Genomic DNA, 23,629 nt, shown 5'->3' with positions numbered 1-23,629 from the left:
CACCTAAAGATAACGGGCTGGATTTTTCCACAGATATTGAGGCATACAGGGGTGGAAGTGAGATCTGGGAAGCTTTTCAGGAACTCCCAAGCTAGATGTCACAAAACACAATCAACAGATGTTTCAGGGCTCGATTCATCAGACGTTTACAAGGCAGGTAAATATGCACAAGGAGGTTGGCTAAATTCCCTCTATCCACAATGGGTTAAAAGAGTAACTTCATTAACAGTAGGACTCATCTCATCCTAAATAAAATAGGTCATACATGAACGTGGCCCCAAAATTGCTTATTTCTCCTTATTGACTGTAGGGGACAGGGGGCACAGTTCAGGGTGACCAGCTCTGATACACGTCTATATTACACATACTTTTAGTTAATGGAAATAAATCCCATGTTTCGTACCCTGATTATGCAAATTAACTTCTGTTTTGCTTCCATTTCGGCCTGCTCCAACAGTGACTCTTCCTCACTGGTTTGTTACTGGGAGCACCAGCGCTGCATGCTGTGGATGAGGGACCATCAGCTCCCAAGGTTTTGGTCCAAGGGAATGGTCCTTGGTGCTGTTTTATGCCATCCTACAAGTAACCCACTGAGGCTACATCTATGCAGTAGTAAAATCACATCAGTATTTATATAAAAGTAAATTAAATGTGCATGGGACCATTCTCTGGCATTGAAGTGGAGTAAACCCTGTCCATCTTACTGAACTCTCCCCACTCAAACAGGAAGAGGCTGATGTTTTATGATGCCATTCATAAGTGTTAGCAGTGTTTCTTTAACATGGGTACCTTCCTTATATATATAGCCACGTGCTGTGTTAATTACCTCTGGATAGAGTTTAGCCTCCAACATCCCCTTTCTGCTGTGGAAAAAAGCTGCTGCACTGCCTGGCTGAAGACCCTATGTGGGACCGAGGGTGCGCCAAGCAGATTTGTATGTCCTGGCCACTTCAGGCACAAGCATCCCATTGGCTTTATGACACCTCCTATGCACAGAGGAGAGGGGACTTCAACCAGTGACCCCAGAATTGTATTTAAATTTGAAAACAGAAGGAGCCAGAATCAATTGAAATGTGGATGAGGTGTAATATGCATTGAAGATGAGGCAATCTGGGGTTATTCACCTTTGCCGGTGAGCTGCTGCAAAGGATCCTCGCAGTGCAGATGCTCCCTGCAGAAATAATGATTGTCCAGAAAAAAGCAAGCAGCATGTCCTCAGTTGTGAGCCTGTCTTCCAATTTCCTCTGCTCACCAGTAATATACCTGCCAGCCTACCTTCTCCATCTTCTATTAATTTCTTTTTATTCTAGTTCATTTTTATCATCTACTGAGTATCATAAGCGACAGGTAGATAACAGATATTTATATATCTATATGAACTCCAAACACTGACAGATGCTTTGGTGAGAAGATATCCTCTCATGGAAAACTTTGTCCAAATTTACACTCCATAAGAGCAATACAAATGTTTATATGATTTTAATTATACTTGAGTCAGGGCTTTCTTTAAACAAATAAACGTGGTCCGTCAATGTTTATAACTCGCACCTTGGAGAGGTCTGATACCACTTGAGAGGGAGTAACTGACTGTAAACAGAAGCAAAAATGATTAGCCAATTTTCCTTCTCTGTGCTGACTGAGCCCCCAAAAGGAAAACCACCTGCACAGCAAATTCAACATGATTCAGTTCTTGCAATGGGAAGCCCTGTGAGAAACAGCTCTGCTGTGCCAGGTAGGTTAAAGCCAGAAGCATCCAAGGGCTCAGCTGAGGCAAGTTCCAGGGCCTCCCTTGGAGGTGGGGGGCTGCCAGCCTGGACCCCTTCCCCAAACACCAGGCAAGCACCCCTCCAGCCACGCTGCAGGAATCGCCTGTGTTGTCTGGGTGCGCACCCCATTGCACAGCCGAACCCCCCAGCTTTGGTACTGCCCTGAGTACGTGCCTGGCCCCTTTGACTGCTGACGCTAAATTTCTCTGCAGCAGGTGCCTCCTTCAGGGAGAATCTTCTCAGGAAACATTAACCGAAACAGGATAAGCATTTCTAGGCATCAGCCCAGGGAAAATGCACACTAAGACACCTGTGTAGCACTTTCTATTACAAGTTTTAGTGTCCTTGTCCTCTACAGCTTTTGGTTTGGCAGAGGGTGGCTTGTCTTGCATGTATTTTTTGTCCTTCTAGGGTCAAAACCGGCCAATTTATGAGCATCTTTAAAAAAAAAAAAAATCACAGTTCAGTCAAGATATTATCAACTAGAAAAAGCGATTATAGCAGTTGGAAACCGTGAAGATTTAATCTTCTCTGACCATGCTCTGTCCCTCCACAACTCCCGCTGCTGATCAGACATCACAGGCACCACCTTCGCAGAACAACAGAAGAATGAAATCCTTCAAGAAGAAATATTGCTTCTCCTGTAAGAACAGACAGAAATTTTCTCCAGACCCACGGTTCCCAACTGGCTAATTACATTTTGCTAGCGATGTGCAATAGCAGCCCTTTTAACTTGTTTTATCAGATCTCTCCTGGCCCAGGCTGGCTGTGCACCATGCTCTGAGAGCTCGCAGCACCGGGAAGCAGGGAGCACAGACGCTCAGGTGGTCCTGGACTGAATGAGCCATCCCAGCCAAATTTCCAACATGTGCTATGACACCAAGCAAGCAGTCTCCATGCTGGCAAGACCAGGAGCAAAGCTACTAATGGCAGAGACAAGAGGGGGCAACCCAGCCCCCAGGCCAGAGGGCCAGGACAAAGGCAAGTGGAGGCAATGAGTTAGGAGATGCACAGGAAGGTGCGGGACACTGCAAGTGAAATTTTCTCTGAAGAAGTCAGAAACTGCTTTGAAATAATTCTGCTGCCTGTGCACTTACACTGGGTCTCATCTTCATTTCTTTCTCTCCACTAAACAAGCACGTGTGACCTATTTCTGATAGAGATTTCTGTCTGCAAGAGAGGCAGCTTATGCCTCCGTTCTGCCAGTTCTCTCAGGAATAATGTCCTGCTCTCTGCCTGTACTTGTGCTTCATTATTAGCAGAGCACTTTCCTAACACTACATAACATTTTCTCAGTTGGTTTTCATTTCTGATGCCACACTGATGATTACATTTGGTACAAGCGGTGGTGCTTATGTTGTCACATGCTGCTGTTGCTAGCATAGCATCCCACAATCAATGTGAGGCTAGAAAAACTACTGAACTGCACATTTCAACAAAACAGCAGGTGCTTTGAACACCATCTATAACTTTAAGTGAACAATCTCAGTAATGGTTTTGTCAGACCTTCCTAGAAGCAGTCCTAATGGGCAACAAATAACAAAATGAGGTTCAGATGGTGAAAGAAAAGCAGGATAATACGTTGAGGGAAGGGAAATGATTATCATAAACCATTTGTATAGCCATGTGAATTCTGCACTGCGCTGTACAGAACAGAGATCACATCTCATCCCTGCCCTAAACTTCTTGCTGTTGCTAAGACAACCACACAAATGTAAGAGAAGCAATGCAGAGTCCAGTGGTGAGGCCTCCTAAGGGGATGAACTGGCTACTAGGCTTTGCTAGAAGAGAGAAAGTGCATTGGTGCAAAGGGCAGGATGGCTGCTCTGACCGTGGAAGTCTGCCTGACAGAGGCACTCAACCAAGCACGGAGCTGATGAGGATATAGTGGGAATATCCCACCAAATAGCAGGGACTGTCACGGCCACTGCTTTCTTGGCTGAGTCAGGCTCTAGAGAACATCACTGGTAGCTCCCAGGGGCACCACCAGGAGGTCCAACAAGATCTCCTCCTCAGACCAGCTACCTTATCTCACTTCTGCCTGGCTTATTACAGAAATGTTGTATCCGCCTAAGCCTTGAGCTATTGAGCCTTTAGGGAAAGCTTCTCCCTCCACCACTGGGCTTGAGGCCTTATCCCAGGGTAAGATGAAAACGACACGTAGCAAGCATATGTAGGTTGAGGAGATCACAAAGTACTTCATAGTATCAGCTTATGAAGCCTATGTAGAAAACACTTAGAAGAAGCAAAATCCTACACCATCAAGCACCCACATCCCAGCTCCCCCCATCAGTTTATTCTAGATGTTTCATACCATGTTCGCATAAGAGGATCTCCTTTGCTTGACCCTTCTTACGCTATTTACAGACAATCTTCCACAGAATATTGCTTGGATTTTCTGTCTAAATTTCAAACTGTGGATCCTGCAGTATATTACAGGAAACTGCATCAGTGAGGTTAATAATTTAACGTCTTCTGGAGCAGCATCGTTACCCTTGAAGGAAGCACACAGAAGAGCATACCTGACACAGAGCTCACCTAGACTCCCTTAGGGAGCTTCGCTGCTTAACATAATGCTGCTGACTAGCCTTCCCATTCCCAATTTCTGGGATTAGATATAGGAGAAAAAAAAGCAGATTCAAGATTGGCAAGCAGAACACATTACAAGAAGGCAAGCCTCTGTGACTTACCTTCTCAGGTGTTCAAGGTCTAAAGCATTAAGGAGTATTAATACAGTGAACTGCAAGTACTAAATAGAGTGAAATCTGACAGCTTGTTTACATTATGGGGTTCATATGCTTCCATACTTTTGCATAATTATTAAAACAATTCTGGCTCTTAAGTTAACAAAAGAACTCTTCCCAACAAAGAAATTGAAAACCAGCAATTGCGTCTCTCTTTTCTATCCCCACTTTGAAAGACACTCTGGAAAATAGGAAAGGTTTTTGTTTCAGTTCCAAAGAAGTCTCTGTTGATGCACCTTTGTGGGAAGATAAATCCAGCAGCAAATACACTGTCTAGCTCCTACCACTGGTCCACCATGACCAGGGCTCGGTCATGCTCGCTGAGATGACTGGTAGGTAGCTGGCGTGCTTGCCTCCATTATAATGCCTCCCTCACAGTGCCAACTTATTCCTCCCTGGATTTCCTTCTATTTTACTACAGCTCCTCTAATACAGCATCAAAAACACTTGCACTAATACCAGGACAGGTCCCTGACAGACACATGTCCAGTTCATGTGTTCTGGGGTTTAAGAATTTTTAGTCTTCTCCCAGCTCACATATTTCACATGACTCAAGTTAATTAACTGGCAGAATGGGATACTGCCAAATGTTTATTTCTCACTGAGAGACAGCCATTTTAAAGAATGTTGTTATACTAGCCACATTTCACCACAAAGAATGAATACTTATATAATATCTGTGATTATATAATGTCAAACATAGGAAAAATAAGCAGCCCCACGTTTTGAGGAATAAATTGTAACCTGTATTACCCACATTCAGGCTAAAAATGCTGGATTTTGTCCCAACCTCAGAAATAAAATATACTCAACAGTAATTGAAAAACAAATGAATCTGATTATAATCTTACCATACTCTAGCTTTTGCATTCCTCAGCTGTGCAGCAAACAGATGGAAAAATCACACTACATGCACTGGGAGACAAATTTTTAAGGTATCTCTTCGAGCATCGGTTATCTTTGCACTTAAATATTTCTGGCCTTGAAGCTTGAGTTGTATTGTGTTACGTCTGTGAAATGTTTGGTTATTGGTTCATAAAGTATTTTGACATTGGCAGTGGACACATTGATCAAAAATATTGCTGGGGTTTGATGGGTTTGCCTTCACATTCAGACTGTGGGCAGCAAACAACATGAAGACAATTAGAAGATGCCAGATTATTTTGTAGCTTCTGAAGGTAGTGTCATTAAAGACGAATTTCAAATAGTAAGCCTCCAACATTACTGCAAACGCTTGTATGTTCAGAGAGGCAAAGATTTCATTTTCACTTCATTAAAGTGAAATTCATTGAGTTATTCCAGCAGGTGCATTCGGGGCCCAGCAGAGGAGGCACGTTCCAGGCATCGGCCAGGGGTTTCGCCGCAGGCCCTGGCCTCCGTTGCAGGGAGGTCTCGGGGCCGTCTCCCAGGCTGCAGCAGCGGCAGCCCTGGTTTCCGTTTACCTCAGCCCTGACGTGTCATTTGTGAGGGTTCAAAAGCTCCTCCGTGAGGAGCTGAGCAGCCCCTGCTGAAGGCCATGGCGGGGGGACACACCTGGCGTGAGCCAGAGCCTGGCGGGAGGCCACATATGGCGCTGAAATCCTCTCCAACACCTGAGAGGGGCCAGAGGCCCTCCTGCTCCACAGAGTGGCCGCCCTGAGGGGCGCCAGGCAGGAGGGGAGACACAGAAGCACAGGACAGGGAGGACTGGTTCGTGTCAGGCAGCCCGGTCCTCTGCCATTCCTGGGGCGTACGAACACGCTGTGGCAGGACGTGGGACACCGCGGCCATGTGTTGGGGCCCACAGGAGGAGAAGGACCACCAGGCCATGGCCGCCCAACCTTGCAGATGGGAGGCTGGGCCATCCCCCTGCCTCAGGCTGCCTCCCCTGCCCCGCCACAGCCCTGTGACGGCAGCCGGGGATGAGGGGAGCTTCGTGGCACAGGGAAGCTCCACACCAGCTGGCCCCGGTGCCCCAGGCACACTAATTTCATTAGCAGCGCCATAGTCCGAGCTCACAAACCGAATGGGTCTTCCACAGACATCAGCCAACATCCCAGCAAGCAGAAGGGCTTGTGCTGCAGACTCCGGCAGGCTTCTCTCTCTAGGTTTTGAAGGTATAATAATAAGGGGTGAACCTCAGCTGATTTTTTTTTTCTTGAGATGAGGGCGTTCCCTGTGCCATCTCTGCTCCAGATGCTGGTTACAATTCTGCTGCTGATGCCCCACTCCTCAGGGCTCAGGGACCACAAATGGGATCTCCTCCCTCCGCCCACCCGGCTATTTCTGAAAGTTTTGTACAAAATAAAGTCCATAAGGCTGCTGCTGTTCTGCCAGGTTTGCTGAAGTTTGTTGAGCTCAGCCATTTGGGGGAGCACTGGACAGCATGGGTGCTACACCCCATTTTGGGAGGAAAGCCCCACCACAGGCCCTGCCTTGGCTGCCAGCCTTGCCAGCGTGCGCAGGCACAACCACTGCAGCCGAGGGGACCTGGTCCCCGGGGCAGGCAAGGCCGCCCCTGTCAGCCTGTCCTCCCGCTGCCTCGCATGGGGACTCACCCGCTCACGGCCGGGTGTCTGCTTGGAAACCCACCGCGGCTGTGATCTCTCGTTATCACAGCATTTGCAAGCTCCAACACACAGCCCTCGCAATGCATAAAGCCCTTCTCTGGCTACCTGCCATTCTAATGCAGTATCTAAAATGCCTATATATATATGCATCTGTAATGCAATCTCCCTCCTTCTGCTGCTAACAATCTGCAACCACATGGGAATGAAAGACGATGTGACTCATTTCTCTGTGAGACGTCTTGAGGACCGCTTTAAAAGATATAACAACAAGCACACAAGGCATGGGTAAGAAGCAATATACAAAAATGTGGTTGCAGTTCCGTTATACACCTTGCAAACCATTGCCTTTGGCTGATAACATTTGGAAAATAGGTAAGCACTAAGAAAGCGTGCAACTTCAGTCCCAAAGTATCATCTTTCCCTTCCTCAACAACCTGCATACAGTTAAACAGATATCTCCTGTTAAGCAGCTTTAGTGGATGAGGTCCAAAAAGAGCATTAAGTAAACTTTCCTTAAAACCAACTCCTTTTGCAGCTTATCCATCACAGAAAAGCGTACCTGAAATTCATCCCTGAACTGATGAAGTTTCATCGGGAAAAATGACACATTCTGTTAATATAATTTTTCCAGATGAAACACTTGAAACTCAGTGGCTGTTACACAAACCAAATGAAATATTAGCATGACCTTCCCTCCTGCAGGGAGAGAGGAACCTTATACAAAAAACAGCCTCCACTGAAAATGTCTGCAAATTTCTACTGATTTCAACAGAAGTTCACACTTGTGTTCACATAAAAAGACTGATTCTGCTCACTCACTATGGCCTGAAAAATACAATGGCCAACAACTTACAGGTGACAGTCTCTTATTGTCTCCAAACCTTGCTCCTTCTTCTTGCAACTTGTTGGGCTGTGGCTACCCTTGATGAGCAGATGCATAATGCAGGGTGTCAGAGAATCATGCTGTCTTTTTCCCTCTACTAGAAACCAGAAGCTTCCCTTTCACTGAATGACGTTCAACTCTGGCTATCAGCTCTTTCGTTATAAGTTAGCAAGATGCCTTTACATTATTGTTTCTGCCTTGTATATAGCCTTATTGATTTTTTCAGTACAGAAATGCTTTAAGAAAATCAATGTTTCAGCAAAGAGAGTGGAGCAGAAGTATTTGCCATTCCAGCATCAGAGATCATGGTTAAGTTAAAGGAAATAACATGTACGTGTGAGACGATGAATACAGATAAAAACTGCAGAAGACATAGAAAATGGGTGAGTAGAGAGGCATGAAATTAAAAACAAAATAGAAAAGAGAAGCTGAAGATAAATGTAGTAGCTGTGGGTATGACTTACCTCAGCTAATTTTAGTAATCTAAAACTTAGGTGTCTAGAACAAGCTAATCACCTTAGCTCTCTCCATATAGTGAACAAAGAGCAGGAGCCACCTCCACAGGGGATTCAACCAGTCCTAAGACAGGCCTCTAAGACAGGGCAATGCATCACGCTTTCCCTCAACTATCCTGAAGCCTAGATGATGGGCTCAGAGGAGACGCACAACTTTTGGATGGTTTAAAGTTAGGCGAGATGAATACGTATCTGTAAAAGTAAAAAAGTGCTTTCATTTCTATGGAAGGAAACCAAAACACAAACTTAAAAACTGAAGTGGAAACACTTCAGGGGCTAACGCTCAATTGCTTGGCACAGCTGTCGGGGATAAAGGCTGCCTCTACCCTGCGAAACAGGAGCAGACCAGGGCATGAGCACAAGCACACAGCCCGACTGCCCATGCTGCTTAATCATTAGTTCACTCCCTGGCAATGGTCAAATTGCTCCAACCAGCTCCACCTGAGACAAACATGTGGCTGAGAGGACACAGTTTATCTGTGCCATTTGTTAGCAGAGCCACGGGTAATCCTGGTACCTCTAGCAATACAGACACAAACAAACAACAGCATTTGCAATAGAATCGCATAGATTTGCTATGGATTTTAACATATTCTATGATCATAAACTGTTGGCTGGATATTTTTCAGAGGTTTATTCTGGAAAATCTGATATATCCAAGTTATTACAGCAACTTATATGCCCAGCTATCAATCAGAAAACTACCATTAGTGCACTGAGTTTGGAAGCACTCTGGAACTATAGCCTCCCCAAAGTACATTTTCAAAGGTTTTGCGCTTTGCTCATATCATAACTTCCTGACATAGCTCAACAAAGGGTCACTGGTGGGCTGACATTAAAAATATTATGGATGATAAAAGTCCAGGTTTTAGTGTGCTACTCCTAACTTCAATACACATCACTATGTCCACAACCACTCTCTAACATGGAGGACAACTGGCATGGCACCAGTCCTCACCCTCACTTACACACTGAGAACTTCTGAAAGAGGGTATCCCTGGTCCAGCTTACCTCCTGAACTAGGGAGGGCACGCTAAAACAGCTGGCCTAGGGCAAATCAGCACAAGGACTGTCCCAGCAGTGTGTCACCACAGGTGACTGAGTTCCAGTGCCTGGGAATTTTCCCTGGTACTATTCAATTTACTAGTATAATCTTTGCGTTCTGCACATTTCAATAATTAATGTCACTGCTGTAACTGTAAACAGGGTTCAGCAGTAATTCAGAGTGAAATACCTCTCCTGTGCACTCATGGAGATGTGATTTGTATAGGATTAGCTGAAGACAGTGACATGAATGCTTTTGCAGATGTGAGGGCAAGTTGTCTATGTGTTTTGCTTGTGATACTCAAATTACCATCAATGAAAAGGATATAAGTGACATATACAAAACTGACTGATTTTAAAGCAGGATCATTAACAATATGAGAACCTGATTTCAACCTCCAGAATGCCATGTAAAACTCAAAAATCAGAATCAACCTGCTGTTTTTGTGCATAAAAATACAGATCAACAAGTGTCTCAACCCACAAAGCAATCTACTTGCCAAGAAGTTAAAATCTGACCCTAAAGATGAGCTTTTCATTGACGCACTTCCCAAGAGAAGGGAAACACTACCGCAGCCTTTTAGGCTGCACTGCCTTCTCCTCATACACAGCTCTGAGATCCAAATGTTTTTGGTTTTATAAACTGAATCCATCCCGAAAGCATTTTTACATGGATAATTGATGTGAGAAGGAATATCCAAAGAAAGTGTCAGAACTGAAAAGTTCTTAAAGACAGTAACATGTAAAATATTTCTATCCTGCTCTATGGTGTCACTCAAAAATTGATTTATGATCTTGATGTTTATAGTTTTTGGAACACAGACAGGAAAAGGCCTCTTAAAGCTTTTGTGCTTTAACAGCACTGCATCAATTTGGGTGTTGTACCTGCTGAACAGATGGCCTTTCGGTTCACCATTTTTAGCTTTGAAGATCATGTTCCTTTGGTTTTCTTGGCAATATCTGACATTTCTTGTGTCAGAGGAAAGATTTTCTTATAATTGCTCATCAGCAAGTCCTTGTCTGAACATTTAAATAATTTACGAGCACAAAACCCATTTGTTGTATTTTATTAAAAATGGGCCAAACTTGCCACTAGTACAACTGCATGTAGTGCCATTCACTTCAAAGAAGCTACATATGCTTACACAGCAGGGAATTAGCCCAGATACTGTCAAAATGCTTCATTACTAGTCAGGTCAGACAATAAATCAGGTCTTCTGTTTGCGAAGTACTACAATTTATGTCTAATGACTGGAAGAATTGGTATATAAAGTAATTATCAAAACTGGAAAGCAATCATCTCCTAAATGTGCAAAACCTCATCTATAATGTGAATTTTACAGAAAAGAAAAAACAAACCATGATGATGGTAGGCGTAAAAAAGATCTTGCTTTCTTGCAGACATAAGCAAACACTTCCTCCTTCCCTTTTCTGCAAGGATTCCACCTTCAGCATCTTTTTGGCTCATTTAAGGGCCCATTGTCATAGAATTATTGACCTTTTCAGGCTGGAGGAGACCTTGGGAAGTCTCTAGTCCAGGGTCAACACTGAATTCAGGACCAGGTTTCTTAGAGCTTTGTCCTGAAAACCTCCAAGGACAGAGGGACTGCACAAGGTTCACTGTCCTCATGGGACAGTATCCTGTTCTCCTTATATCTGGCCTGAGCCTGTGTTGTTTCATCTTATGCCCACTGTCTCTTGTCCACCTGCCATGGACCACCGTGAAGAGCCCAGCTCTGTCTCCTCAGTGACCCTGTAGGCACTGGGGGATGCTGTCAGGTCACCCCCAAAGCCATCTGTGCTCCAGGCTCAACAAGCTCTGTCTCTCCTCACGTGGGAAATGCTCTAGCTCTTACCATATAAGGGGCCTCTGATGAACTCCCTCAAACATCAAAAATTTGTTCATGTCTTTGCTGTACTGGAAGGCCTAAAACTGGACTCAGTATAACTAAATGCAGTCTAACAAGTACTGAGTAGAGGGGATAATCCCTTCCCTCCATCTACTGGCTTTGCTCCTCCTAGTAGAGCCCAGGATGCTGTTGCCCATCTTTGCTGCCAGGGCACACTGCTGGGTCATACCCAATTCACTGCCCACCAAACCTCATGCAGAGGATTAGTCCATCACCAGCACTGGAGTTTGCATTTGTCCTTGTTTAATTTCATGAGGTTCCTGTTGACCCATTCCTCCAGCATGTCCAGGTCCCTCTGGATGGCAGCCCTGTCCTCCAGCATATCACCTGGTTCCCCCCAATTTTGTGTCATCCACTGAGTTGATGGGGGAACATCATGTCTCCTTCTCCAGGTCACTGACAAAAGTATTAACCATTATATGTCCCCACACAGACCCCTGGGGAATTCAACTCATAACTGGCCTGCAGGTGGAGTTCGACCCATTAATTACCAGCCTGTGGGCACAACAAACCAGCTAGTTTTTCACCCGTGTAGTTGTCCACCCATTTAGAGTGTATCCCAAGTGGGATACAAGGATTACGCTGCATCAAGCTACACTGAACAGTTCTGCTGTATTACACCTACCCTCAAACTGAACTTCTGTACAGGCAGCTGAGCTACAGAAGATGACAGACACTCACTGTGGTTGCTGATGAGCCAGGCATCATCTCTTTACCTGTCTCCATGTTGGATCATGGCTGGAAACCAGCAGCCAGGCAGAAGAACTGAGAAGACAAGAGGCACCCCAGTAAACTACAACCCTTACTCCTATCAGGTAATACGCTTCATGCCTAGCATGTCCTTCTCACCCATACCAGGAGGTTTAGCATATTTTATCAATGAGGACACCCCTTTCCCATAAGAACCTGAACACTTCCGACACCTAATGACAACTCTGAAATTCCCCAGTGACCTTGCCAACTTTTAGTACACAGCCAATTTGCCAAGTTACCACCCTTTTTGCATTGCTCAGAACATATATTGTCAAGAAGATAATAAATATGATAATATATACATCTTCTAATTAATACACAAGTGTTCTAAATAATTTGTGTAAAATGTCAGTCACAAAGTAGGACAAATCCTTACATTCAAGTTTCAAAAAAAACTAATTAATCACTTCCCTTCTGCATTTTAGGTGATGAGGCTATTGTACATCTCTGCAAGTGACCTATTATGTCCCACAAAACACTCACAGCTCAAAGGAAGTCCCCAAAGACAGGTGAAGCAAAGCTCTACGTGGAATGTCTAGTCCAGCTCTTTCACAAGTAGAACAAAGACCCCAAACTGAGACTTTCTGACTATGAAATTAGGTGAACTTTCACAATTTTACCCACATCTCTTTCCCTAACATTTCCAGAAATCCCTTATTCACACCTAATATTGAGCACGTGGAGTTCCAGAAAGATTAGGCTTCCCTGGTGGGAAATCAGGGATGGGATTAGAAGTCGGTTTGTAACGGGCACCTAGTTTCAGTTTCAATACGGCTGCTTGTTTCTTATGAAATTATTAATAGGTAGCATGTAAAACCAGGCTGACTGAAAGGGAAAAAGAACACTTAGATCAGCGGTTTAGAAAATATTTTCATTTTGCAATCTCCTGCTCAGTTTGTACATCTGACAAAGAGTAGAGGACACAGAAAGCCAGCTGTGAAATATGGATTACTGGACCACAAGTGTAAGTCCAAGAACAGAGCACGGAGCTGAACATAAGCTGGGTATCACATGCTACTTTCCAGTTACAAGTGAGTGTAATTTCTGGAGGCATCTATTAGACTATGTAGAATCGAGTAGCTGTCTGCAAGGTGTACCTTGCTTGCCTACTGTATTACTTACTATTTGGTTTCTGCTGAAGATGCTCCTTGGGGAAGGCTCTTGCTCTCTGTTCATCAGAAGCCTTGAAAAGATATCAAAATGGAAAAAAATAACAATTCGCTCCAGGCTAATAGGGGGAAGTTCTTCAAATTGTAGAATATTCATTAAAATGTCAGTTCAGTTTTTTCATACAAGCACCAGTCTAGATTACGTTTGAACTACCTTACCAAATATTTTCTATTAATTTTATTGCCTGACTTGCTGCTTGCAGTTCAGCACAACCCTTGGGCCTGTGCAGTGCTATGAAAACTGAACACACTGTGAGACACTTTCAAACATGGATGCAGCACTTTTTACAGCAGGATGAACTCCTGGGTTTTAGCAGTCAAAGAAAATGAAGTTTTCAGCTCAGAGGGTTAGTGACTCCAAACCCCTAAAGGATGCAATCTTTGGGATAGTGGCGTGTCACGAGCTGAAGTGCTGTGTGCTGGAGAGAGTCTTCTTTTTCTCACGAAACTTTCCTGTTTCTCAGAGTTGGTTTGATGACAAATTTGCACATACTTAGGAAACTCTAGTGGCCATGGAAATTATTGTACAACCTGTCCTAGGACAGTACTGAGAAAAAACAATGTTAGATTAATTACTCTCAAAATGTTCTGAGAGCACAGTAAAAAAAACCCACCCCTTACACTGCTATGTATTGTGTACGCTTTTCTTTACTCGCTCGTTTAGAGTACAAGCAGTGATGTAAATTGACTACTTCTTCAAGAGGATGTTCTGCAAACCTAACAAATAGAAAGTTATATTTTAGTATGCAGGTAAAGTTTTTTCTCTCTTTATCTTATTTGCAGTTGGACTCCTTTGCTATACACTGTTCCTGAATCTTCCTAGATAACTATTCATACTCAAGACAAGGGTGAGAGGAGGCAAGCGTCTGACTGATATCCTGGAAGAATAAGATTTTGGCTGTGAAAATGAGAAATGTGTAATGTGATTAGACTGATCTCTCTCCATCCAGAAAAAAAAAATGCATTTATAAATCAAAGTTACTGTATAATTTGGTTACAGGTATTCAATGGACAAATGATCCTCTTTCTCAGTTATATATTTCCATTTATATTTAAAAAACTATTGATTCTGCAGGATAAGGAGGGTCTCGCTCTGTGCTTCATTATTCCAAGTGACACATGATAAATTATGCTTTTCTATGGACTTTCATATAGTTTCCTTCAGAGAAGACTCTTTTCTTTTCCTCAAGTGCCCAGCTGTTAATCCATTCTTTCACTGGAAGACATACTATGGCAGAAGATGAAAAAAGTGTCTGTGAGCATGTTGATCACGGAGTGATTGATGCTACCATTACAAGGAAAGGTTAGACAATACGCTCAGCAGTTTTTACTGCTATTTACAACACAGTGCCAGTCATCCAAACTGAGGACTGATCAGTGCACAGACTTCAAATTAATTCAATATGAGTTCTCTGAACCTAATGGCAAGTCTGATAACATTCATCTATTTTAATTTTCCCTCCCTCTTTCAGCGCATGGTTGAAGTCTGAAAACATCCAAAATTCATGAGACTTTCATGGTCTGCCTACCAAAGCCAACTTGTTGCTCTGGCTCCCTGTGTACATCCCTTCCCATCCCAGGGTCAGCCCCTACAAAACCCACCTATCTAACAAAACAGAAAAAAGGCAGTAGACAAAATAGCAAAGTGGAAAAAAAAAATATCACCTCTAAATTATAATTTCTTCTGTGAAACACAGTTTCACAGAATACTCTTGCCACCCTACATTGTCAACATGACTTCATGTATTTTTATTGGAAAAGACGTGAATTCTGGAATGTGGGTACACTATTAATTCAAACAATATTGTGATGTAAGTCTGAAAAGGCAAACTTTTTAAAACTTCTGTAAATGCACTTGTCTTCATAAATTATTTGAAAGTAAATATATTTATTGAATCAAAGACTAAGCTTCTATCAATGGGGATAAGTTCTAGCTGTGCAATAAATGCAAGCAAAGAGAAAAGGCAATCTACAAAGCCCATGACCAACTCCATATGACTGGTAAAATACAAGAAAATTACTTCTATATAGTATACTTTCTTAAATATGTGTTTTCATTCCTATGTATCTTTCTTACTGTCAGCTGCAGAAATAATCACTCCTGAATATTCAGAAACAACCCAATTCAAGAAATTGTCATTCTAATAAAATAACTTCAGTTGTAAATCCAGGAATGCATCATTTATTTCTTTTATGCTAATTTATTCAATAATTAGAAGGATCAGGATTAGCTTGTCAGCACTTTAATTCCTCTAAATGATTTAACTGATTTTACTAAGTGCTGCTGCTTTTAATAAAAGTATAACAAAACTATTTCACAGCAATGTAGATCTTATTTAAGTATACCTGGGCAGTAGATGTTCCTTTCCATCTCCATTACTGATTTTATAAACACCAGTGTAATTGCTCTGAAATAATAACCATAGCAATGACCAGAGTTTTACCTGTAACATTTGTTTCCAATATTGAACGCACAATTTTCTACTAAGCTGAAGAAAAACTTCCTTGTCCTCTAGCCTGTCTTTCCCAGGTTAGTCCAGCTATTTTGTTGTGTAATACTTTTAAAACTAAACCAGTCAAGCTGTTATGTGAAGAGCCATCTTCTGCGGTCATTGTGTGGACCACAAATGAGTATTATTTTGGTCTGAAAATGCTTTCCTTAGCTTTTCAGAAGTGTTGACAGATGTTCTCCTACCATAAAAAAAATGCTAACAGGGTTATCAACATACTGCCTAGCTAAAGGCTTCCTGGAATTTCAATCTCATGAGGTGTTTTTCACTTGCAGTCTCCACCCTGCCAAATGCACCTGCACATCATTACACATTTGCTCCGTGTCGGTATTTCGGTGGTGTCTGATGTGGGTCATGGTCATGTCAAGCATTCAGAGACCACACAGGATGTGGGGTTCTCCATCCTGTTCCTGGCACCTGAAGATAATGCCGGTCACTAGTCTTCCATTAAATAACCAAAGAAATTCGTTTCACGATTCTCAGTAGTTCATTAGTTTCAGGCCAGAAACGTTTACTATCCTGAAGCTTCACCTTTTCCATCTAACAGGAGAACTTGACTCCTCAAGTCCACTGGGTCTTGCGCAGAGAGAATGGGAAAAATGTCTCCTAATCATATTTAGCAAAAGTAATCCTCACATTCTCCACCAGTTAACAGGAAGCCTTCTTAGGGGGAGACATTGATTGATTTTGCACTACAGATTATGTCGTCTTACATATAAAGTTTAAAGGAAAAAAGTTTAAATGAGGGGGCTAAAATAAAGACACTATACACTGCTGTTTCTTCCTTTTCATATTTACTACTATACACTATCCATTAAGTCAGAAACACTACTCCACTTGACCTATCTTTTGCAGCAGAAGGCTGTACAAATCCCTTTATCAGACATAATATGATAGGGCACTTCTTTGGCTCTCCAGTTCTCGTTACTCCTTGCAATAAATCCCACAACATACTGCAGCCTTCAAAAACCCTTCCACAACTCTTTTTCATGCATGAGGTGTAAGAATCACATGAAGAGAAGCCAAAGACATGCCTGTGCATTAGGGCCTCCTCCTCTGTATACAGCAGACCAGATTCCCACCAGTTTGTACCTAAATGTCAGCCCTAATACACAGTTATCACAGTCAGATAGCCAAGGTGATTTATCTTAATCATGAAGGTAAAAAAGTATTATGTTTCACAGGTAAAATAGCACATTTTGACCCACTTCTTTTGTAATAGCTGAAACTATAAATATATATGTATCCTTTTTTTTTTTCAGCTGTTCTTTCATTTCAGCAAGTTACGTATCACTGCTAAGGGCACCAGGGCTTGAAAAAAAAGGTTCTTTGGATGCAATCTCCTAGGAAAGCAGGAATTTTAAAACAGCAATTACTTGTTTGCTGTGAATCAGAAAACACCCATAAATGGTTCATAAAATCTTTTTGAAGTTGAGGGTGGCAAATTATGCTTATGGGCAGTAATAGACACCTCTTCTAGATCTCAAGTTTTCACAGAGAGGACCAAACAAATCCATAGGATTCATTTGCTTATTTTACCATACCCCCATAAATAATGGCCTTATCAAACTGTGAGGGCAGGGGAAAGAGATCTCCTTGTCCTCTGTACTGACCCCCTTCCTGGGGCCAACGGACATTGAATCACACCTCATGAAAATGTACCTCCAACTATTAACTCAAACAATGTCCTCAAAACCCAAAGGATTATAATAAAAACCCCAAAGGAATAGAAAAATTAAAAGGCCTCTCTATCACCTACTAAAATTGAGAACAATAATGAAGGAAAGTAAGGAAAAACTTAACTTCTCCTGCAATTAAAGAACTTAAGTAACATGGAATCATAGAACCATTTAGGTTGGAAAAGACCCTTAAGATCATCAAGTCTAACCATTAACCTAGCACTGCCAAGTCCACCACTAAACCATGTCCCTAAGCACCACATCCACACGTCTTTTAAATACCTCCAGGGATGGGCATTAAACCACTTCCCTGGGCAGCCTGGTCCAGTGCCTGACTGCCCTTTCGGTGGAGAATTTTTTTCTAATATCCAACCTAAACCTGCCCTGACACAACTTGAGGCCATTTCCTCTTGTGCTTTCGCTTGTTACCTGGAAGAAGAGACTGACCCCCACCTGGCTACAGCCTCCTTTCAGGTAGTTGTAGAGAGCGATAAGGTCTCCCCTCAGCCTCCTCTTCTCCAGGCTAAACAACCCCAGCTCCCTCAGCCGCTCCTCATAAGACTTGTGCTCCAGACCCTTCACCACCTTCATTGCTGCATATAAATACAGTATTCAGCAAGATATGTGTCCAAAATATGTGCAAAATAAGTTTTAAATAATCAAGTTTTCATTTTTAAATAAGTTTTACAGAAAGAGATCATAGCTTGGCTGTTAGCAAGGAGCTTGAAACCCTCTGCCTCCTTCAAGAGCATGGCTCCCAGCAGGCAGGAAAACTTCCCCAGGTAAAGACAGTTTGGTTGAATTGACCAGAGAGCTGCTGTGTCCACATAAAAACTTTCTAACGATGGAAAAGGCAACCAGCCCTTCTTGCCTCTCACCACCGTGACCTTCCTCAGTCCACTCCCCTTCTTAGAGCTAAAATTGTCCAGTTTGACCCAAAGCAAAGGGACAAAGATTCCAGTCATTTTATTCTTGTGGAGCATAAGCAATGCTACTTCACTGTAACTAGAAAGGCTGTGGTCATTACCCAGACTTTAGAATAGGTCTTGATTACAGCAATGCATTGCTCACACCTTTATTTCACCTTTATAAAAACAGCTCAACTGGGAACAAAGGCAATTCTTCTGGATCCAGTCTGTAAGCTGTCCCCTTTGCCGCTGCCTGTTGTTGAGCAGTCATTGTGCTTTTTACTTGCAATCTTACAAAAAAGCATTTACACGTAATTATTCATACTTAAACAGTAGTTCAGCCATTTAAATCCATGCTAAAAGAAATCAGTGTTCCAGACATCCAAAGACCACCATGATTTACATGCAAAGTATGTCTGCCTATTTCACTAGTACTTCCTAAGTATAGTTACTATCTGCCAATTTACACACAAATCCATCACCAGCGGGGGGTTCATATGCCAACAGTATAATTCTCCACTGTCTTTAATTTAGATTTGTAATAGAATTTTTGCAGATAAACACAAGTTAGCAAAATACTGGTCATATAGTTTCATTTTCATAGGAGTTTCATTTTCCTTAGGGGGAAGTAGATGCCTAATTGTGATAGAATCCCAGGAGGCCACAAAGACTAAATTATAAGTCCCCAGATAGTCTATGGTAAGTCTACTAAATAATTTTTTCCCTGTCAGGGGGATTACAGTGAATTGCTGCATCTGCAAAATCCAAAGTCCTTTGCTGCTACAAAATTATTTTCTATTTGGGTCCAAGCTTTATGGTAGTTGGCTTCCCACTCATGGAAAGCCATAAATTATTTACAAATCTTTGAGTATAAGTCTGTTATGAATACATTAACTGTTCTCTTACCTTCCGAACTCATTAGCAACAGGAACAAGTCTTCCGATGGTATTTTCCACTATATATCCATTGCATATGCTGAACCTGCTGTGCCACTCAAAAGTGTTGTATTTCCAACATTAGCCTTATTTTAAAGATTGAATTGAAAAAAACAAATTGAATACAGTGGGGGGGGGGAATCTTTAAAAGAAAAACCCAAACCATGTTGACCCAGCAGGCAGATGATCTAACGGCTCTTCATGAACTGTGCTGAGACACAGGGATTTATTGTCAAAACACTGCAGACTTGTTTTTTAGCCTGACTTCTACGGAAACTGAGGCTTACGGGATCACATTGTATACATATTTGTCAATCCTTCCTTAATAACCTTTGAACCTCTTGGCTAGTTTTAAGCAAATCTGACAGCTGGGGAAAAGGGAAGATAGAGGTCTCAGAGACGGAAGTCCTGATAAGTTTTGTGAATATTAGAGGCTGGGTGCCGAAGAGCGAGAGGAGTATCTTGCCCGTCCTGGGAGGCAGCAGCCCACTTGTTGACCCTGCAAACCTAACTCCAAATCAGCCACAGCCTGGGTTAACGTCTGCCCACCAGGCTGGGAACCCAGATCAAGCACAGGATGCTGCAGGAGCTGAGACGGATTAGAGGATGGAGGATACAAATCCACATCAACCCAAGTTCTCCTACTGAAGCTGCTTGGTTTTTCGTAACTCTTTTCACAGACAACATCAGTGAGGAGAAAACTTAATGTTTTAATTTGGAATGCAAACATGTATATATTTATGAAATAGTATATAGTGCCTGTCTGGTTATAAGAAATAGACAGAGTCTGGTCATATGGGGCTAAATGACCTAAACCGGAGTCATTGGACTGAATTCAGTGGAAATATGGCAGTCTGGTACCACAGCTTTCCAGTAGTGCTTCTGTTTTGTTATAAAAAGGGTGGCTGTTAGTCTGTCCTGGCAAAGATCATGGTGCTCAGCCCTACAGAAACATCAATGGGGAGAGGAGGTGCAGGTACCCTCCTTCCCCCAACCCCCAGGTGCTACCTGCCAGCATTTGGGGACTCCTGCAGGGCTCACAAACATCCCCCTGTCCGCTGCCAAAACTCTCCCTGTTTGCTGTGCATCTCATCAGCTGTTTATTCACGGGGAAGCTCAGAAAAAGCCAGCTCCTGTGAATGGCAGGCTGGCCTCTGGGAAGGTTAATGGGAAGTCCCAGGGAAGCCAAGAAGCGCAGGTGGGCAGTGAGACCAAGATGGGATGGGGGACTCCCTTCCCTGCAGATCCGAACCGCACGACCCCGTGGCTGGACAGGCCTGTGAGCAAGCGGGATGCCCTCCCTTCCTGGGCTCAGCGGTATCCCACACAAATCCCCCACCAGGGAGAGAGGCCATCGCTGTGTCAAATTGGAGCAATTTAGATGAGGACTATATGGGTATTCTGAATTGCTGTACTTTGGCTCTGCCTTTGTGTTTTGCCAAGGATTGCACAGATAGGCAAGTTTTTATATTTATAAATACATAAATTTATATATATATATATATGCATCTATTCTCCCGAAAGGTAAAACCAGTCTTATGTACTGAGAAAGCAGACTGCAGTGACTTGCTTTTAGCTAGTTAAGCAGTCTGAAGTGATCCAAGAAAGAGAAATCAAGGAAAATGGAACATTATTTCACTCTCCAAACAGTGTGCTTAGTTACAAGACTCTCGCCAAATACAAATGCGATATCTCTGCTAAAATTAGGATATTAGTTCTAATTACTGGGCACACAAAAATCTCAAAATTCCGGAGCTGAACTGATAATGTTGCTATGGAAATAAGCTTAATTACTACAGGCCAGCTAACAAACTTCTCAACGCTCCTATCTTTACAAGCTATCTCTGCTCCTCAAAGTTTCTGTTTTTTTCCCCCCTCAAATGGGGCTAAATATCTCTAGTGTTAACAGTAATTAAATTCAGACGTTCCAAGTCTGAGGCTATTCTAAGAACAGCCTGACAGAGGCTAATGCAAGGGAAACATGAAGCGCTGTGCTTCAACGTAACCATGCCAAACAATTAAAACCACATTTTTATCAATATACTACTTCAAACACACCAGGCAATGATAATTCCCTAAGTACATACTGATGATTGCATGCTCTTCCCACACTTTTTCTCCACCTCACACGAGAGGAAAATTTATGAAAAGGAAAGCCATGCAGAAGAAGGTTTTCCTTCCCTCCCCAGACTTTGGTTATTGATTACTCCTTATGAATACATACACATGTGTATGAATATATGCATATATATTAACATATGCATACAATAAAAAGGCCATTCACAAGGACACTCTTGTGTGTTGCTTTCCCGAGGTGGGAACCCTCATGCTCAAGCTCAGGAGCTGAGGATGGGCAGGTTGCAGGGCAGAGGACAGGCAGCAGGGCTCATGCTCCAGCATGACCATGACCTCACATGCTGGATACTGCGGGGTAAGGGCTCCAGAGGGGATAAGCTGGCTTTGCTGGGGATGGAGGGGACAGAGGACAGGAGGGAGGCCCTGGTTCAGTCCACGAACCATCTGACTGCAGGGGCTGAGACAGAGCTGGTCCTACAGGTCCCGTGCGCACCGACATGGAGGACCCTACTCCCCATAACTTCCTGAAGGGACTTCCATTCACTGTGTGTATGTATATTCATCCTGCTTGAAAGATGTCAGTGCCTCAGCCAAGCAGGGACAATAACACATGATGAACATGACCCACTGGCTACCGGCCCACACGCAGCAAAACACAGAGTCAAACTGAACTCCACAAACACCCAGGGGCTGAAAATACTTCGTTTCCAGCATTCAGAGGCAGTCTATAAATTCCTCACCGATAGAAAAAAAGATTCAACTTTATCAGACAATTTATACACCATGAATAATTCAAGCAGTCCTAATAAACAGCTGAAACCAGAAAACCCACAAGGAGCACATTTTACAAAGTTCCTTGTCGGTGGACTGCAATATACACTTGCTCACATCCAATCTGACAAATGTCACTCTGTTGACTTCAGTTTAATTACTCTTAATTTATACCAGTCTGAAAGCAAAATAATTTGTTTAATTTCCCAAAGGACAAAAATACTGTTCAGTTAGGAAACATTAGTTTTTTAAGGGATTCTTCATCCATACTATTTTCCAAAGATTTTCTTAAATCTATTTAAATCATGCATACTTGCCAAATTGCACACAGTAATAATTCAGAGATAACTGATTTCAGAACAACTTTACCAAAAAAAAAAAAAAAAAAAAAGTGAAGCAAAAATGCCTCTGAACTTCTAACACTCTGAAACTGCATTCTGGATTGTAGAAAACATTTTCAAATTGGTTCAGAGCTGAGGAACTGCGTCTGCTAGTTAGTACGCATTTTTTCCTTGATGAAACTGCAGAAGGTACATCAGCTCTTGGATTCACAGAACTTAAGCCCAGAAGAATGAACCCATTATCTGGTCTGACCTCTGTATATCACGAGTTATTAAATTTCATTCATTAGCCCCCTTATTGAGCTGTAGAAGTGGTGACTGACTTCCAGTTGGAATTTCAATGGTATCAGCTTTCAACTATTAGTCCTTGACAATCCTTTCTTTGCTAGTCTTTTACTGTCACTGTCCCTTTATGGCCAAGTTTATATATGACATCAAGTCACCTCTCCAGCTTTCTTTGAGGTGTTCAATGACTGTCAGTGTACTTTCTTCCCTTATTTCCATGGTTCCTTCCTGCACCTTCTTCAATTTTTGATGTTATTTTTAAAACAAAGATATAAATTCTTCAAAGAAAGGCAAAAAGCATCTATTCTTGCTGCCCTGTGGTTTACACACCCAGAGACTGCAATCAACATTTGGCTAGAGGCTTACTAGGTGCTTCAGCTTGACCCCAAATATTTAGAGGAAGTAGCATCACGCAGAACTTGTTTCTGCAGCCAGGTGGATTGCTTCAGGCTAACTGCCCTCATTGACAGTAAGCAATGCCTCTTCCTCTCGCTGGGGCTTCCTAAAGGAAACAGAGTGTATCTGATGCCGAAGGTAAGTTCCACTGGAGCCGGTATTGAGCATCCCATACAGGCATGGGATCTGTATGATATGAAACAGACACTGAAGAGATGTCTGCAGAGTCTAACTTCCTATAGTTTTTAGCAGTACAATTGTTGGCATCAATGGAAAAAGCAGGCACTACTTGAGGAGTTCTATAGTGTTAGCAGCCACTGGCACTGGGGTGCTTCCCCGCAGCACATTCCCTCATTTGGCCCAAAAAGGCAGCAGGTACCCCTTGTGAAGGGAAA

Source organism: Platalea leucorodia (genome assembly GCF_965183815.1).
Source record: "Platalea leucorodia genome assembly, chromosome: 2".
Taxonomy (NCBI): Eukaryota; Metazoa; Chordata; class Aves; order Pelecaniformes; family Threskiornithidae; genus Platalea; species Platalea leucorodia.
The sequence above is the reverse complement of the archived record's forward strand: the minus strand, read 5'-3'. Positions refer to the sequence as shown.